The 18,779-nt window shown below is 44.7% G+C and overlaps 1 protein-coding gene across 2 annotated transcripts in view; it reads right to left on the minus strand.

The window, feature by feature from the left end:
* LOC147125174 (uncharacterized) overlaps positions 1-6,262 on the minus strand; it is a 121,792-nt gene extending 115,530 nt beyond the window's left edge. The window contains exon 1 of one of the 2 annotated variants that reach the window (XM_085998629.1): positions 5,676-6,262. The gene's annotated coding sequence lies outside the window, so the exon portion shown is untranslated. The remainder of the gene's footprint in view (positions 1-5,675) is intronic. The other variant, XM_085998632.1, reaches the window with a different exon arrangement.
* Positions 6,263-18,779: the final 12,517 nt, after the last annotated feature.

Here is an 18,779-nt window from a genome sequence, read left to right on the forward strand (position 1 = left end):
ATCCGATCTCAGCAGTGGTGGAGGTGCTGCAACTAGCCCGAGTGTCCCATCCCTGCTGGGGAGTAAGGGAGTACACAAAAAAAATCAGCCAGGATTCTTCACCTTCAGTCACTCACTGCTGGAAAAGTATGTACGGCTATTGGGTGAAGACAAAAATCAAGCTCAGCCCTGATCCCCTCTCTAGTCAAATAGTCTGCTGACAGTCACTGCACAGTCTCAGACTTGAAGACTGGCCATCTCCTGTGCAACCCTAAACCAGTAGTCAGAGGCCTAGAAATTCAGTGGGCTGTGCCACCAGTTAGCGCCCAAAGAGGGCACTTAGTAGGTTTAGCGCCACTGGCCTCGCCTCCCGCGAAATTTAGCGGGGCGCTAATGGCGGCGTTAGCCTGTAGCGCTGCGCCGCCACCGATGACATCATTGGTGTGCGCAGCGCCCCGCTACCGCCCTGATCGCGATATTTGGTCGCGCCCCTCGCTGTAACGCCGGTCGCAATTTGCGACCGGTTCAGGGGGGCCTACCTGCGGCGGAAGTGGCGCTAATTAAAGGGGAGGTGCGGGGCGGCCATTTTTTTCACTGGCCGCCTGCCAGCACCTCCTCGCGCCGCCGTCCCCGGCCTCCTGAGTCCCCCCCCCGGGCAGTGCCGGCTGTGTCCCAAGAGCCCGGCACTTCTCCTCGGTGCCGAGCTCTTTTGCCAGCACTCGCGATCTCTGATCGCGCTGGTGCAGGCCCCTCCCCTTTAAGAAGGGGAGGAAGGCCTGCAGTACCGCAACGCACCGTGCCGCAGCGTGTGGTGCTGCGACACGTTGCGCTGCGATATTCAGTTGCAGCACCCCAAGAGGGATGCAGGGCGCCTCGAGCAGCACCCCGCTTCCATTTGGGGCGCTGAAACTGAATTTCCGGCTGGCGCAAGCGGCTCCGTCCGGAGCGGTAATTCTGGCACCCAGGCGAGCTTGGCGCCCCACCGAATTTCTAGGCCAGTGTCTTTAAAAACAGAAAATTCAAGAGGGGGGGAAAAAAAAAGATAGTCCATGGACTAGCAACAGATCAGAGGCCTGGAGATTATTTGCACAGCAAATTACCCAAGCCCATCACTCTGCACACAGATTGATTTTACATGAATTTAGCATCCCACAAGCCATCTCCCTCATCATTATAGATGCTGTGGTGTTGAACACTAAAAATTCTATTTTTGTGATGCAAGGAACAGTACATCACCAAGTTTAGAAACAGTATGAAAAAAATCATCTAAATCTTACAGGACTAACATGTCACTGATTAGATCTATCGATATTAACCCAACTCCCTCACACTGTAGGGCTTAGTAACTCTTCCTGGTTAGTTTCCTAGTGAACCCATTGCACTCAAATGTTTAAAAAACTAAATTTATATTCTTTGACTTTGGAAAGGGGCACTGATGAAGATTTACTCTCAAGTTCCACAAACAGCAGTGAAAATATTCAAAGTAATGTAGGATACAGCAGAAGCAGATTAAATTGTAAAACAGAGATTTGTGACAATGTCTAGGTCAAGGGCAAAGGAACAATTATAGCAGCTGTCACTCTCGGTTACCGATACAAAGATACGACAGCAGTGACAAACAGGAATCCCTCCAGACTGTACTAATTACAAATCTGTGGAGCTCCACCAATGGCTCAATGGTTAAATACAATGCCCTGTGTGTGATACTGGATCACACAGACTAGGAAAGTCTCAGTCACTCTCTCATCTCTGCTGTTGGCTGATCCCAGTTTGGGCAGCAGCAAGAGTGCAATTGGTCACAGCATCCCTTGGATACAGAGGAATTAAAAAAGTCAGTCAGTCAAGTTTCCCACCCCGATTGCTATCCAGCAACTACCGCCGGAAATGTGGATTTTAGGTGAGGGCCAGATTGGGTTCATTATGGTGCTTCCTTTCTCTCCCTCCATGTCCCCCTCCCCCCACCCCCACAAGTGCCACTCCCACCAGGTCAAATAACATGCCAATAAGGCTTCCAATTTGGCTACCCTTTGTATGGATGATGCCTCTCAGGGCTGCCAGAATCCATATAATCATCTCTCAGCAAAAAGAGGCAGTGTCTTTACAAGGAGGGAAGAAAATTAGGGCCAAAATAAATCTCACTTTAAGGCACACACAAAGAGTTATGAGTCCATTTCTCCAAAGTATCTAAAGAAAAAGAAAGAAAGGCTTGCATTTATATAGCACCCTGCACAACCACTGGACGTCCCAAAGTGCTTTACAGCCAATGAAGTACTTTTTCCAAGTGTAGTCACTGTTGTAATGTTGGAAACGTGGCAGTCAATTTGCACATAGCAAGCTCCCACAAACAGCAATGTGATAATGACTAGATAACCTGGTTTTTTTTTATGGTTGATTGAGGGATAAATATTGTCCAGGACACCGGGGAGAACTCCCCTGCTCTTCTTCGAAATAGTGCCATGGGATCTTTTATGCCCACCTGAGAGAGCAGACAGGTTTAACGTCTCATCTGAAAGACGGCACTTCCAACGGTGCAGCACTCCCTCCGCACTGCACTGGAGTGTCAGCCTCGGTTTTTGTGCTCAGGTCCCTGGAGTAGGACTTGAACCCACAACCTTCTGGCTAAGAGGCGAGAGTGCTACCCACTGGGCCACAGCTGACACTGCAAAATAACAAATTCATTAAAATCTTCACATCTCACAATGCTTAAAAGATACACACAGAGCTTTTCGTTCTTCCAAATGTTTACCAAGTACTCCTTCCCTTATCCTTATGAAAAGGGAGTGGGTGGCAGAAGAAAATTTAGACACCGCCAATGTTCCTGCTATTTTTTTTGGAGGTGTGCGGCTCCTTTAAGAGGCTGCGTGGCCTATTCAAATTATCACGCATGGTGGTTTTTTCTATTATAAAGCCGTTGAGCAGCTTACACAAGACCTCCAGAACACCGCGCAGCTGAACGAGAACATTGGACACCACCATCTTTTTGATGAGGTAAAGATTCCAAAGACAGATTGGAATATTTTCTTAATGTTGAGAGACTAGGAGCTGTGAAGGAGTAAAGGGATTTAGGAACACAAATCACTAAAAGTTAATGCACAAAATGGAATGTCGGCCTTTATCTCAAAGGGGGTTGAAAAAAAAAGCGAAAGGAGGAAGTTATGCAGTTAGAATCATAAAATCTTACACCACAGAAAGAGGCCATTCAGCCGGTAAGGCCTGTGCCAGTTCGGAGTTGTCCAATTTAGTCCCACACCACAGCATTTTCCCCATAATCCTGCAAATTAGTCCTTTTCAAGTGCATGTCCGATTGCCTTTTAAAGGATCCCATGGAATCTGATACCACCACCCTTTCAGGCAGTGCCTTCCAGATCTTCACAACTCTGGTGTGAAGAAATTTCTCCTCATTTCCCCTCTAGTTATTTTGCTAATTATTTTAAATCTATGACTTCTGGTTACCGACCCACTTGCCAGAGGAGGTAGTTTCTCCCTACTTGCTCTATTAAAACCCTCATAATTTTGAATATCTCTATTAGGTCTCCCCCTAACCTTCTCTGAGGAGAACAATCCAAGCTTCTCCAATCTCTCCACATCCCTAGTATCATCCTGGCAAACCACCTCTGTACCCTCTCCAGGGCCTTGACATCTTTCCTTTTGTGTGGTGCCCAGAATTGTACACAATACTCCAGCTGAGGCCTAACCAGAGATTTGTAAACATGACTTCCTTGTTTTTGTATTCAATGCCCCTATTTACAAAGCCAAGTATCCCATATGCTTTCTTAACCACGTTCTCAACTTGCCCTGCCACCTTCAAAGATTTGTGAATATACAACCTCAGGTCCCTCCAATCTTGCGCCCCCCCACCCCCCTAAAATAGTACCATTTAGATTATACTGCTTCTCCATGTTGTTTCTCCCAAAGTGCATCACTTCACACTTATCCACATTAAACTGCATCTGTCATCTGCATTTCACCAGTCCATTTATGGCCTTCTGATGTCTGCTACTGCTATGCTATTTACTACTTTGCCAAGTTTTGTATCATCCGCCAACTTCAAAATTGTACTCCCGATACCCAGGTCCAGGTCTACATACATACATGAAAAGTAATGGTCCAAATACTGACCCCTGGGGGACCGCACTGCATACTTCGCTCCAGGTCAGAATCCGGACCAGGTGACTTGTTGGCTTTGAGTGATGCCAACCTATTTAGCACCTCCTTTCTATCTATTTTTATTCTATCCAGTATCTCTACTCCTCCCTCCTCTAAACCAACATTAACTTCATCGTTTGTGAAGACAGATGCAAAGTACTCATTCAGTACCTCAGTCATGCCCTCTGCCTCCACAGGAAGATTTCCTTTTTTGTCCCTAATCAGCCCCAGCATTCCTTTAACTATCCTTATAGTTTTTAAGTTTATTAAAAAAATTGGGTTCCCTTTTGTTACCTGCTAATCTTTTCTCCTACTCTCTCTTTTTGTATCCTTTTTCAATTTCCCCTTGCACTCCCTGCATTCTGGCTGATTTTCGATTGTATTCTGTACCTGACATTTGTCATGAACCTCCTTTTTCTGTTTTATTTTAATCCCTATTTCCTGTGTCATCCAGGGAGCTCTAGTTTTGGATGCCCCATCTTTCTTCCTTATGGAAATATGCTTGGTTTGTGCCCAAACGATCTCCGCCCTGAAGGCCTGCCATCGCTCATTTACTGTTTTCTTGGCTAATCTTTTTTCCCCCCAATCCAGTTGCTCAGAGCCTTGGTCAGACCCCATCTGGAGCATTGCATTCAGTTTTTGGACCCAGACCTCAGGGAAGATATAATGGCCTTGGAAGAGGTACAGCACAGATTCACCAGAATGATACCTGGGCTTATAGGGTTAAATTACAAAGTCAGTTTGCATAAACTCAGCTTCTATCCCCTTGGGCTTAGAAGGTTAAGCGGTGATCTAATCGTGGTAATTAAAATTATGATGGGATTCAATAGAGTAGATCCAGAGAAGTTATTTCCTCTGGTGGGGGAATCCAGAACAATAGGATATAATCTTACAATTACCAGGCCATTTAGAAAAGTGAAATCAGGAAGCACTTTTTCCACACAAAAGGGTAATGAAAATCTGGAACTCGCTCCCCAAAAAGGCTGCATATGCTGGGTCAATTGAAATTTAAGACCAAGATTATTCTGATTGGGTAAGGGTATCAAGGAATATGGTACAAAGGTGGGTAGGTGGAGTTGAGGTACAGGTCAGCCACGATCTAACTGAATGGAGGAACAGGCTGGAGGGGCTGAACCACCTACTCCTGTTCCTACACCACTTCACCGGGGAAACAAATGTTCTCAAACCCAAGCAACAGCATCACAAAGAAATCAATAAACAGCACTGGAGGAGCAGGGATGGGGGAAAGAAATATACTTAACTATACAGGGGATAGGCTTGGAGATCAGTGAACTAACTAGCTACTGTATAGTCAGAGTGATACCACTCACCTGATGGAGAACGGAGAGCAATCAGACCTGGTGAAAATAAATCCAGCTAACTAAAACTCAGGCTCAACATTCATTTTTTTTTATGGCAGGAGGGAATATTGGTTTCCTCTGAAGTGAAAACAAAACTTTCAAAACATGGATTCACACAAGTAAAAGTTAATCTCAAACATCCAGCAATACGTACAAGAATCGGCACAATAAAAGTAAAGAAACTTTTACCTTCGCTAATAAATTGCATCAGGTGTCAAGAGGAAGTCACCATACCAAAATATTTTTACTCTAAGTAAGAAAACCGTACAGCTTGTCCTCACACCCAGCCTTAACAGGATCTCCTTACAGGCATCTGTGCACACCCAGCTCAATAGGGAGCCACCATAAGCAGGAAAACCTGAAATGGATTTTGGCAATAAAAAGGAATTGGTAAAGTCACCACAGGATCCAGCTTAATGTTCAGCTCACAGGTAGTCAAATTAGTCATGTTTCCATGGGGAATAAATCAGTCGGAATAAAATAGTCCATGTAGGGGCGGGTGCATGCAATGCAAAGGTACAATGGTCTTTGCAAAGTGTTTCCGTCAACTTTTTTTATTGTTTGCTTTCAAAAACACAATTCATTGTTATAATTCACATTGAAATGTTTTGTATCCTGAATACCTTGTTATATCCTTTGCAGGTGATAGCATTCCAATACAAATAGAACTGTTCTGCTCACACCCAATCATGACAAAGACAGTGCCCCTTTAATTGTTCCTGGGGCGTATTACACATTTCACACTGTGTGAACAGGAGGCAGATGGAACACACGGAATGTAAAGGGGAGGGGCCACCATCGAATTGTTAAAACATTAGATTATTACAAAGAATTCCAATAAACTTCAATAAGTTTGTGATTTTCTAAAATATATACATTTTCATTTATGTAGTAAATGCTGTGACCTTTAGGGGAACTGGTTAGGAAATGGTGTAGAGGGGTTGATTTAACCCACAATACAATTGATAGAACATGGTTACATGGAATCTATAACAGACATAGGCCCTTCAGCCCAATTAATTGCAATGTCCACCGGTACGCTTGATGCCTTCCGCTACCGATGGGCACCGCAGTGTATAAGGGTGTCTTGTAGACATAAGAAAGAAAGACTTGAATTTATATAGCGCCTTTCATGACCACCGGACATCTCAAAGCGCTTTACAGCCAATGAAGTACTTTTGAAGTGTAGTCACTGTTGTAATGTGGGAAACGCGGCTGCCAATTTGTGCACAGCAAGCTCCCACAAACAGCAATGTGATAATGGCCAGATAATCTGTTTTTGTTATGTTGGTTGAGGCATAAATATTGGCCAGGACACCGGGGAATAACTCCCCTGCTCTTCTTCAAAATATTGCCGTGGGATCTTTTACATCCACCTGAGAGAGCAGATAGGGCCTCGGATTAACGTCTCATCCGAAAGACAGCATCTCCGACAGTGCAGCACTCCCTCAGCACTGCACTGGAGTGTTAGCCTAGCTTTATGTGCTCAAGTCCCTGGAGTGGGGCTTGAACCCGCAACCTTCTGACTCAGGCGAGTGTGCTACCCACTGAGCCACAGCTGACATCAATAATAAAGTCTTGATTTAGTTGGCAAGGTATCCTTTTGTTTTGGTGGCACTTGATGCTTATTTTGGCATCTTTTTAGTTTGATTGGACCATCCCCTATTAGTGGTACCTTAAAAGGGGCACGTGTCGTGATGATTTTTGTTTGGTGGCCCTGGGGCAACCCAGTGTCACCCTTATTGGTCCATCAAAAAATGTCCACTCTAATGACCTCTTCCCAACCTTCTGCCTCATGCATGCATCAAGCCTCACTTTAAATGCATCAGTGCTATGTTCTTCAAGCACTCCATGGGGTAGTGAATTCCACATTCTCAGGCATGCTGAGTCAATAGCTATCTCTGTTAGAACTGGCCTCAGTGTCCCTAAGCTAGCAGTGGGGAAATCGGCCAAACCTTCTGCTCCCAATCGTTATCCAGTAACCCCTGGTAGAAAGTTAGGGCTGGATTTTCATTCAGAAGTCGGGTTGGAGACGGGACTACAACTTTCGGGGTTGTAGTCCCGCCTCCATCGAGATGCGGCCAATCCACGTGATTTTAACTTGATTGGCCTTGTTGAGCCCGCCCAGCGGGCTCAGCAGGCCAATTAAGGGCCACCCGGCAACAGGTGACGTCACAGACTGAAATTTCATCTGTCAAGACGTTTTGACAGATGAAATATCAGCGTTTCACAGCTGTTTGAAGCTGTCAAACACTGACAGTCTTACTTCTAACCTGAGTCCTTCTCCACAGACTCAGTTAGAAATATCTCCTACACAGAAAGCTGAAGGCTGTCACTTTTGACAGATCGCAGCCATTCTGCTTTCTGTGCCGGTGAGATGAGGGACTCCCCGAACCTAAAGGAGGGAAGGCTGAAAAGGTAAGAAAATGTATGTAAAACTTATTTAATCACTTTAGACACACCAAACACACTTACCTTTGCACTCATGCACACATCACTCACCTGAACACTGACATCTCGATCCCTCCAAGCCCGACAGCCCGACTCGTCCAACTTGATGTGGTTTGGAGTCGTCGGGAATCCCACAGTTCAAGCTTAAAAATAGGGATTAGGCTAAAAACTGCCTGTTAACTACCTGTTAACAGGCAGTTAATTGGCACTAATCCCTTCCCGCCTCGGGTAGGCGGGTCCCAGCGCGGGGCGGGTACCCGCCTCCTTTGAAACTGGCATGGAGGCGGGTTGGGGGCGGGATGGTATCGGGACCCCTGATTTCGGGAATTTAACAACCCGCACGCCTCCAAACCCGACTCCACTGTACACTGAAAATCGAGCCCTTAATGTTTGTGATTGTGAGGAGAGGACACTATTGAGCTCAGCTGCGATATCCTCCCCCTCCCCTACACACCAGTCGACTAGGTGGATTACAAGTGAAGAATAGCCACTGGGCAAAGTGCAGGAGGGCTACCAATGCCCATGGAACAGAACTCAAGGCAGTGTTTGTGCTTTCAGGCTATAAATGTTAATCAGACTTTTTTTGAGGCTATGTGACCCATTATATGCCCCCCCATCCCACCACTTTTCTACATTTCCAGTATCCTGAGACAAGCTGAGAGATTGAGCAAGTGACCCACTCCCATGCCTTAACTAATGCAACTCATGTTGTGGCTGATGGGAGGTGCTCGAGAGTGGGCTGGTTTTGAGCCTGCTTCAACCCTCACTGTAGAAAAAAATGGAAGGAACCATATGGCAGGTAAATGTAGTCTCACAACACAGTCTTTCTTTAACCCTCTGTCCTCTGATTCCCTGTACCCCAGAGCAATGCTGCTGAGATTAGACACTTAGTGAAGTGGGGAGCATTGCGCCTGCACCCTGGCCATACCTGCACAGTCAAGGCCTGTTACCATATAACTATTTGCTCTTTCTTTAACATTTCACACCATGGTTTTTTATTTGTTTGTAATTCTTGATTTTTAAAAAGGATATAAAGATGTTGAGACCATTTCTTTAATATCTTACACCCTGCATTTTTATCAACCTAGACAACCAAATTTTAATTTGATTTGTTAAGCTTTATTTGAATTTTTGTTAATTTACAGTCAATTTGTTTTTGGTCCTATCAAAAAGAGTACACCCTGCATTTTATTTTTAAGGTAAGAAGAATTATAATTAATATTAATTTATTTTGTTCATTATTTTAACAGATACACATAAGTATTTCTATTTAAGCAGAGCTCTTGTGACAATGCCAAGAAAAACTGACTCAGAGGAGTTACTAACCTTGGCAACAGTGAGGTAATTGTGTTAAACACCATATGAGAAACTGAAGCTCCCCCTTAGATGAGTGACTGAAGCTCTGCAGATTTGAATCCAGCCTTCTCATGCAGTCACACCTCCCCATCAGTTGCCTCACTGATGTCATGAGGACTTATCATTTATACAAAAATTAACAAATTGTTATAAAAAGGATGTCAGAGGAGGGAATGATATTGATCTGACTACCTATTGTTTTGACAGGAAAGGAAGAGGGATATGCATTGCCATCAGACCTTTAGGTTTAGTCTAGTGGGAGAGGGGGGATGTATCTGACTTGCTGTCACTCTGTATTCCCCCGGGTATAAATAGAAAGAAAGACTTGCAGATATATAGCGCCTTTCACAACCACCAGACAACAGCAACTTATATTATCCTAAAACACTTTACAGCCAATGAAGTACTTTTGAAGGGTAGTCACTGTTGTAATGTAGGAAATGCAGCAGCCAATTTGCTGCAGTGTGTTAATGACCAGATAATCTGTTTTAGTGATGTTGATTGAGAGATAAATACTGGCCAGGACATCAGGGATAACTGCCCTGCTCTTCTTCGAAATAGTGCCCTGGGATCATTTACGTCCACCTGAGAGGGCAGACGAGGCCTCTGTTTAACATCTCATCCAAAAGACAGTACCTCTGACAGTGCAGTACCCCCTCAGTACTACACTGGAGTGTCAGCCTAGATTTTTGTGCTCAAGTCACTGGAGTGGGACTTGAACCCACAACCTTCTGATTCAGAGGTGAGGGTGCTACCCACTGAGCTACAGCTGACACAAAAATGTTGGTTGGTCAAATGGGAGAAATGCCTCGCGGTTAATGAACTGGGCAGAATCAGTGTCTGACTCGCAGGAATTGATTGGTGAGGATGCATTCAGAGCTTGGTCAGCTGTTGGTGGACTAATGGATGCCAGCTGGCCCAGTGCAGGTGGTTCAGCGCTAATCATGTACTTAATATTGATGGTCCAGTGTAGGATTTACCCCATTCATCAATTGACCCTATTAGTTAGATTATTTGAATGTGCAAGTTGAACTTATTTAAATTCTCAAATAAAAACAGAAAATGCTGGAAATACTCAGCAGGTCAGGCAGCATCTGTGGAGAGAGAAACAGAGTTAACGATGACCCTTCGTCAGAACTGGGGGAAAAAAAGTTTTTTTTTAAGAACAGGCTGAAACGATGGGTCTACAAGGGCAGCCCTGTTTGTGGATCTTGGGAAGGAGGTAGAAGCGGGCTGTGCGGGGTTGGGGAACTATGAGGTTGGCGGTCATGGAGGGAAGATCTCCAGAGGAGATGAGGTCTTGGAAACGGTGGCTTGATGTTCGGTAGTGGGGTCATAGTCCAGGGGAGGTAGGAGGAGGTGTCGGAGAGTTGGCGTTCAACCTCCGCTAGGTAGATGTCGGTTCGCCAAACAACAGCACCACCCTTGTCAGCAGGTTTAATGACAATTGTAAGGGGTTTTCTCCGATACTGGTCCCCCCGTTACACACAGTTCTTGGACGTCAGGATTTATAAGAACAAAATGCACAGGGTTTTGGCTCAACCTTTGATTCGTTCGTTTATTAAACACACACACACAATTACTTCCCCAGTATAAATCCCTATGATTTATCTTAGGCTAACAACCCCAAAATACAAACCCCTACGCAAGGGTCATTTGCATCGACACAATATGACACAGTTATGCCCGTCCACGATTTGACTGTTACATATAAAGTTACCCAGACTCAATCACAAAACCCTTATTGTGATCTGACTGAAACTTACAACTTACTCAGACTCAATCGCAAAACCCTTATTGTGACCTGACTGAAACTTACAAACTTACTCAGACTCAATCACAAAAGCCCCCTCTATGATTTGACTGATACATACAATCACCACTCCCGATCGGCTGTCTCCTGGAGTTGATTGTAGGCCCGAATCTTTCTGCTCGCTGTTCTTCCATTAGCTTCCCACACCGACTCTCTTCGAAGTGTCCCTTCCTTTAAACCAAAACCAACTTGCAATCTTGAAACACATTTCCTGGCCCCCTCCTAAGCATACGACGGCCGTTTCAAAATGTGTGAATGTTTCTAGCAGAGAACTCTTGATGGCTAATTATCCCTCGTATTGTCCATTGATTAGAGATACCTTTCTGACAATGCAACCTTCCCAAGGTGACTGCCTATGTGAAGTTGTTGGTTTCTGTTAGCATTCGTATTCAAATGGTTCAAGGCCCTGCCCATTGTCTAGGCCTGCACTGATACTGGTTATTCTGAGGCCATGGTCTTCTTTATCAATGTAACTCCTTAAGGTAAATGAATATGCAAATGTTCTTGTTCAGAAGCATTCATATTTTAGATTGTCTGTGATCATTGATATCCAGTCTCTTGATGGTTCATAGTTTCGGCTGCACTGTTTGAATTAACCCTTTATTGCCCATCTCTTTTTGCGGGCTGTGCAGTTCTGGGTTTTTATATTTCATAGTCCAATTTTTACCGTTGGGGGGGGAAGAACGGATCCTACACAATGTTGGGGTTGGATCTGAGAGAATGGAGTGCTGCAAGTTCAGAGGGAGGTAGGTTGGAGTGGGTAAGGGCAACAGAGAAATGGAGACGGCCAATGTCACGCTGGCAGTTTGCAATAAAAAGATCTAGCAGGGTTAAGAGGCCAGAGGGAGGGGTCCAGGTAGAACGCGAATTCTGAAAACAGGAGAAAGGCACCGCTGTGCGGGGGGAAGACTCCTGGCCAAAGAAGTGGGCACGGAGATGAAGGCGATGAAGGGTTATCGACCTGAAACGTTAACTCTGTTTCTCTCTCCACAGATGCTGCCTGACCTGCTGAGTATTTCCAGCATTTTCTGTTTTTATTTCAGATTTCCAGCATCCGCAGTATTTTGCTTTTTTATTTAAATGCTCGCTGCAAATATATTTCATTTTTAATGAGGTATAATGACAGAGGGAATATACTGCTGTGAGATGGCAGAAAACATAACAGCGTGAGAATATGAGCAGAAGAATGGCTCAGCGCAGCAAAAAGCCATTAGGCCCAACAAGCCTGTCCCTTTTCATAGATCTACCCTGCAATGCTTGAAGAACACCTTGAGGTTGTTGTATCGTAGCTAATTATTACATCAGTAATTTACATGCTTTGGTTACATGCACAACCAAATAGAACAGGTTCAAACCAACTGTAAAGTGAATATGGAATCTCTGTCCTATTTTGTATAGGCTGATGAGTGGTGGCAAACCCCAATTCACCAGGAGAATTATAAGCAAGTCACGGCCCCAGAAGGAGTACTACTAATAAATAACAGATGGCCTGTCCAAACTAAAAGTGAGTGACAGTACAAGTTTCAAATGGAAATTTGGGTCAATAAAGGAGGTGATGTATTGTGGACCACTAATCGTGGAAAACTTCTAGTGACCTGGCATTCCAAGGTTACCGGAGTAATTACCAAAGATTTGAACACAGGCAAGCAGTTGGAGAGATCTTCACTGGTGAGCTTAAGCATCCTCCATTTCACCAGGAGCAGACCTATCAGGAGGTCTTCTGAGCTGTTCACCCTGTGTATTAGGTAACACATTTATACTGCCCATTTCAGCAGCCTTTCCTGGTAGCTTATTGTGCATCTCTATTACACTTGGGGTGAAAATGATACACCTGACTGTTTGTGGGAGCTTGCTGTGCGCAAATTGGCTGCCACGTTTCCTAAATTACAACAGTGACTACACTTCAAAAGTACTTCCTTGGCTATAAAGATAGGCAGCATTGTAGGCAGTGTAGATGAAAGCGTAAAATTACAAAGGGATCTTGATAGATTAAGTGAATGGGCAAAACTGTGCCAAATGGATTTCAATGTAATCACATGTGAGGTCATCCACTTTGGACCTAAAAAGGATAGAACAGGGTACTTTCTAAATGGTGAAAAGTTAAAAATAGTGGATGTCCAAAGAGACTTGGGGGTCCAGGTACATAGATCATTAAAATGTCATGAACAGATAGAGAAAATATTCAAAAAGGCTTATGGAATGCTGGCCTTTATATCTAGAGGGCTAGAATACAAGGGGGTAGAAGTTATGCTGCAGCTGTACAAAACCCTGGTCAGACCACACCTGGAGTACTGTGAGCAGTTCTGGGCACCACACCATAGGAAAGATATATTGGCTTTGGAGGAAGTGCAGCTGTGTTTATCAGAATAATACCAGGACTTCAAGGGTTAAGTTATGAGGAGAGATTACACAGATTAGGGTTGTATTCCCTAGAATTTAGAAGGTTAAGGGGTGATCAGATCAAAGTTTTCAAGGTATTAAGGGGAACAGATAGAGAGAAACTATTTCCGCTGGTTGGGGATTCTAGGACTAGGGAGCATTGTCTAAAATTTAGAGCCAGACCTTTCAGGAGGGAAATTAGGAAACACTTCTACACACAAAGGGTGGTAGAAGTTTGGAACTCTCTTCCGCAAATGGCAATTGATGCTAGATCAATTGTTAATTTTAAATCCGAGATTGATAGTTTTTTGTTAACTATAGGTATTAAGGAATATGGGCCAAAGGCGGGTGTATGGAGTTAGGTCGCAGATCAGCCATGATCTCATTGAATGGCTGAACAGGCTCGAGGGGCTGAATGGCCTACTCCTGTTCCTATGAGTTCCTATAAAGCGCTTTGGAACATCCTGAGGTTGTGAAAGGCACTACATAAATGCAAGTGTTTCTTTCCTTAAACATCTTTTTTCAGAGTTCTGCCCTGAAGTGTTAACTCTTTGCTGGGACACTGTTACAAGGCTATCAGAGTTCTCTCCAAGTGACCATTTTTCAAGTGTAAGCCGAGACAATGGGCTTCACCAAATTATTTAATCCTGGGCACAAGCCAGATCCATGTCCTCACCAGACATCCACAAATGCATATTCCAGCAGAGCCTATTGGATAGAGAGCATTAGCAAGCAGCTGGGCTGATTTTCTTAGCTTACTGCTACCCCAGCTGAGACCACTTAACTCAGCACAGGCTAGGATTGTTCCTCTTTTGGTCAGGCTAGGATTGTTCAGTATAACACCGCACAGTACAGTTAACCAAACACCTGCTAGAGGAGCAGAATTCTCTAATCGGCATTGTGTCCGGTTGAATCCCAAATATTGCCACCCTGCACCAATCAAAGAAATGCATGTTTAATAAAAGTTACATATGTATAAAAACTTTTCAATAAACTCTTAAGCTCCTAGGCCGCCATTTTCAAAATTCTGTTGTTGTATGATCTCTATCGTGGGATAATTACAGATGTAATGGGCTCACCCCATTGTTTATACCAATCTGGCATAAAAGGAAATCTAAAAAGGTGACTCAACCGTGGATAACAGGGGAAATTAGAGACAGCATAAAATCCAAAGATAGGGCGTATAAAATAGCCAAAAAAAGCGCCAGAGCGGAAGATTGGGAACAGTTTAAGATAGAGCAAAGGAGGGCAAAGGGCATGATCAAGAGGGGCAAAATAGCTTACGAAAACAAGCTGGCGGAAAATATAAAAACTAACTCCAAAAGCTTTTATAAATATATCAAAAGGAAAAGACTGGTGAAAACCAAAGTTGGTCCATTGCAGTCAGATACGGGGGAATATATAATGGGAAATAAGGAAATGGCAGATCAACTAAATGCATACTTTGGGTCAGTCTTTACGAAGGAAGACACAAAAAACCTCCCTGGGATATCGGGAAAAATAGGGACATTGGCAAAGGAGGAACTGACGCAAATCAATATCTCTAAGGATATGGTGTTAAGGAAGCTAAAGGGATTGAAGGTGGACAAATCCCCAGGGCCTGATAACATGCATCCTAGGGTACTGAAGGAGGTGGCCCTAGAGATAGCGGATGCACTAAGGATGATTTTTCAGAATTCATTAGACTCGGGAACAGTGCCGATGGATTGGAGGGTAGCTAACGTTACCCCACTATTCAAAAAGGGGGGTAGGGAAAAAGCAGGTAATTACAGACCTGTAAGCCTTACATCAGTTGTGGGCAAAATGCTGGAGTCCATCATTAAGGATGAAATAGCGGAGCACTTAGCAAATGGGGACAGGATAGGACAGAGTCAACATGGATTTACAAAGGGTAAATCGTGCTTGACTAATCTATTGGAATTTTTTGAGGGAGTAACTGGTAGAATAGATGGGGGAGAGCCAGTAGATGTGGTGTACCTGGACTTCCAAAAGGCCTTCGATAAGGTCCCACATAAAAGATTAGCATGGAAAATTGAGGCTCATGGGATAAAGGGGAAAGTTTTGGCGTGGATAGGGAACTGGCTGTCAGATAGAAAACAGAGAGTTGGAATAAACGGCTCATTTTCTGAATGGCAGGCAGTAACAAGTGGGGTACCACAGGGATCTGTCCTGGGCCCCCAGCTGTTCACAATTTACATTAATGACCTGGATCAGGGAGTCGGATGCAGCATTTCCAAATTTGCAGACGACACTAAACTAGGAGGGGGGGTGGGCTCAGAGGAAGAGACCAGGAAGCTCCAGAGCGATTTGGACAGACTGGGCGATTGGGCGGATAAATGGCAGATGCACTATAATGTGGACAAGTGCGAAGTTATCCACCTTGGGTGCAGGAACGGGAGGGCAAATTATTATTTAAATGGCAATAGATTGGGAGAGGGGGAAGTACAGAGAGACCTGGGTGTTCTTGTACACCAGTCACTGAAGGCGAGCATGCAGGTGCAACAGGCGGTCAAGAAGGCAAACGGTATGCTGGCCTTCATAGCAAAAGGGTTAGAATACAGGAACAGGGATACCTTGCTGCAGCTGTACAGGGCACTGGTGAGACCACACCTCGAGTACTGTGTACAGTTTTGGTCGCCTCATCTGAGGAAGGATGTTCTTGCCATGGAGGGGGTGCAGCGGCGATTCACCAGGCTGATACCAGGAATGGCGGGAATGACCTATGAGGAGAGACTATGTAGTTTAGGGATGTACACACTGGAGTTTAGAAGATTGAGAGGGGACCTCATAGAAGTGTATAAAATTCTGACAGGTCTAGACAGACTGGATGCAGAAGGAATGTTTCCCTTGGCGGGTGAGAACAGAACTAGAGGACATAATTTAAGGATAAGGGCTAAACCATTTAGGACAGAGATGAGGGGGAATTTCTTCACTCAGAGAGTGGTGAACCTGTGGAACTCATTGCCACAGAGGGCAGTGTACGCCAGCTCATTAAATATATTTAAGAGGGAATTAGATATATTTCTACGGGCAAAAGGGGTTAAGGGTTACGGAGAGAAGGCGGGGACGGGATACTGAATTAAAGGATCAGCCATGATCTCATCGAATGGCGGAGCAGGCACGAAGGGCCGAATGGCCTACTCCTGCTCCTATCTTCTATGTATCTATGTATCTATGTACCCTTAAGCCTGTTATTTAAATGATATGGAGGGAGGTGCAGAGAAGCAGGCTGGGTTAAAGAAACAATGAGGCAACTCAAACAAAGATAAATAAAAAACACCCTTTGTCAAACTATGCGGTTGGTTCAAAAAATTTATCTTCTTGTTACACCCTGTTAACAGCCCAGTTCAACATTGGTTACTCACTCTTTTGCTTAGTAGTTGCTGACTCATGCTCTTCCAGTGACTTGGCTCTAGCTTAAAGAGAGCAAATTATTTGAATTTCATTGGTTCCCATGCTGGACATGACGTGGAAGTGCTTGTTTGGACAGTGTAGAAGGAGCTTAACTACCCTTGATATTATATTTTCTTTTTTTTTTGTAAAGTTATGTCTCCCCCTACAGTCAAACAGCAGTTCCTATAAGTGGCCCTTTGTCCCCTTGTCCTCTGCGGGCTAACAATGACCCCATTTGCAGTCATTTGCTCACTCAGTTGTAAAAGATCTCCCATTATGCCTTGCAATTCTTTTTGAAAATGGCAAATATTATCAATGAGGCCGATTGTAGCACCCTTAAATCCTTTGTCCGAGGTAGAGAATTTTTTTGATAAATAATCCAAGATAGATCCATGGTAGGCCCTTGCTTTGGAGTAGCCACTCTCCACTTTATCATCCTTGTCTGCCATCTGGACACGCCCTGGCGCACCATCGTGCTGTCCGGAGGAGGCAGGGGTCCCCAATGGTTCTCTATGCGGGAGTCATAGACTCATAGAGTTTTACAGCACAGAAAGAGGCCCTTCGGCCCATCGTGTCTGCGCCGCCCATCCATCCCTGTCCAGTCTAATCCCATTTTCCAGCATTTGGTCCATAGCCTTGTATGCAATGGTATTTCAAGTGCTCATCCAAATGCTTCTTGAATGTTGTGAGGGTTCCTGCCTCCACCACCCTTTCAGGCATTGAGTTCCACATTCCAACCACCCTCTGGGTGAAAAAGTTCCTCCTCAAATCCCCTCTAAATCTCCTGCCCCTTACCCTGAATCTATGCCCCCTTGTTATTGACCCCCCCACTAAGGGGAAAAGTTCCTCTTTATCTACCCTATCTATGCCCCTCATTATTTTGTACACCTCAATCAGGTCCCCCCTCAGCCTTCTCTGCTCCAAGGAAAACAACTCCAGCCTGTCCAGCCTCTCTTCATAGCTGAGGCGCTCCATCCCAGGTAACATCCTGGTGAATCTTCTCTGCACCCTCTCCAAAGCAATCACATCCTTCCTATAGTGAGGCGACCAGAACTGCACACAGTACTCCAGCTGTGGCCTCACCAGCATTTTGTACAGCTCCATCATAACCTCCCTGCTCTTATATTCTATGCCTCGGCTAATGAAGGCAAGTATCCCATATGCCTTTTTAACCACCTTATCTACCTGCTCCGCTGCCTTCAGGGATCTATGTACATGTACACCAAGGTCCCTCTGACCCTCTGTACTTCCTAGGGTCCTACCACTCATTGTGTATTCCCTTGCCTTATTTGTCCGTCCAAAATGCATCACCTCGCACTTTTCAGGGTTAAATTCCATTTGCCACTTTTCCGCCCATCTGACCAACCCGTTTATATCGTCCTGTAGCCGGAGGCTTTCCTCCTCGCAATTTACCACCCCACCAATTTTCGTGTCATCTGCGAACTTACTGATCATACCTTTTACATTTTCATCCAAATCATTTATGTAGATCACAAACAATAAGGGACCCAGCACCGATCCCTGAGGTACCCCACTGGACACAGGCTTCCAGTCACAAAAGCAACCTTCGACCATCACCCTCTGCCTCCTGCCACTCAGCCAGTTTAGGATCCAACGCGCCAAGGCACCCTGGATCCCATGGGCTCTTACCTTCTTGACCAGTCTCCTATGCGGGACTTTGTCAAAAGCTTTACTGAAGTCCATGTACACCACATCCACAGCATTTCCCTCATCCACCCCACTAGTCACCCCCTCGAAAAATTCGATCAGATTTGTTAGACATGATTTACCCTTAACAAAGCTATGCTGACTATCCCCGATTAATCCTTGCCTCTCCAAGTGGAGATTAATTTTGTCCCTCAGAATTTTTTCCAATAATTTCCCCACCACAGATGTTAGAC

The sequence above is a fragment of the Somniosus microcephalus genome, chromosome 1 (assembly GCF_052327205.1).
Source record: "Somniosus microcephalus isolate GS21.2 chromosome 1, FLI_Smic_1.0, whole genome shotgun sequence".
Taxonomy (NCBI): Eukaryota; Metazoa; Chordata; class Chondrichthyes; order Squaliformes; family Somniosidae; genus Somniosus; species Somniosus microcephalus.